This window comes from Jatropha curcas, chromosome 10, assembly GCF_041381405.1.
Source record: "Jatropha curcas cultivar XTBG-Jc1 chromosome 10, XTBG_Jcur_1.0, whole genome shotgun sequence".
Taxonomy (NCBI): Eukaryota; Viridiplantae; Streptophyta; class Magnoliopsida; order Malpighiales; family Euphorbiaceae; genus Jatropha; species Jatropha curcas.
The window spans coordinates 13,313,339-13,314,238 of NC_143160.1; the positions used below are offsets into that span (position 1 = coordinate 13,313,339).

The following is a 900-nucleotide window of genomic DNA, read 5'->3' on the forward strand; positions in this document are numbered from 1 at the left end:
AATTATTTTTATTTTTATTTAAATAAAAACTTATGCTTTAATATTATGTAGATAAAAAATTAAAAGACAATGAGTATTGTTACTGTGTGGTCATTAAAAAAAGACTGATAAATATAAATAGATAGATACATATGCAAAGAAAACAAATTTTAATTTTCATTATATGAACATGTGCAACTGAATTTTACCTCTTTTATTCTACTATCCAATGGCTAAGTTTTAAACAATAAAATCTAATACTAAAAATTAAAAAAAAAATGGTGGTCCAATTAGATCAGCCCATGGGGCCATACGGATCCAAGTGGCACCGGCCTGTTATCCTTCCACTGCCAGGAGCGGGAGGTGGTCGCTGCTCTGTGAAACCAGCCTGACGCGGTGTCCTCCACTCCACGATTCCTGTAGTTCAAGCCTTCGCTTGAGCCACAGGAGTCAACTCTCAGCTTGGAACGGGCAGGCCAGAGGTTAGCCAAATGAATCCAACCCGCTGGTGCTAAATTAATGTCCCATCAATTTCATGCCCCACTAAGGTCACAAGCCCACGTTACTGGACTCGGCGGTGCAGCTCGCCTCAAATGTATAATATAAAGGACAATTGTTTTTAGCTTCTGCTCGATGTGGGATTGGATTCATTAAGTTTTTCATCTTTCTCGTTGTGTTACTTTTGTTTAATCGGTGTTATAAATGGATTTTTGAAGTTATAAAGTAATCTTGTGTTTTTTAATTTTGTTTTTTTTTAAATTAATTTGTGTATCTTATATGACCTATTAAATATAAATTTATTAGAAAATTATCTATCGCTGTTGCTGTGTTGGGAAACAGTTTTTTAAGTAGTTTTGTCAAAACACTGAACATTATTTTTTAAATATTAGAACTAATTTTTAAAGAATAAGATAGCGTTTT

At 33.7% G+C, this 900-nt stretch overlaps 1 non-coding gene across 1 annotated transcript; it reads right to left on the bottom strand.

Moving 5' to 3' along the window:
- Positions 1 to 253: 253 nt before the first annotated feature.
- LOC149493128 (signal recognition particle RNA) lies at positions 254 to 555 on the bottom strand. Its single transcript, XR_016318660.1, has one exon.
- Between the last annotated feature and the right edge of the window lie 345 nt (positions 556 to 900).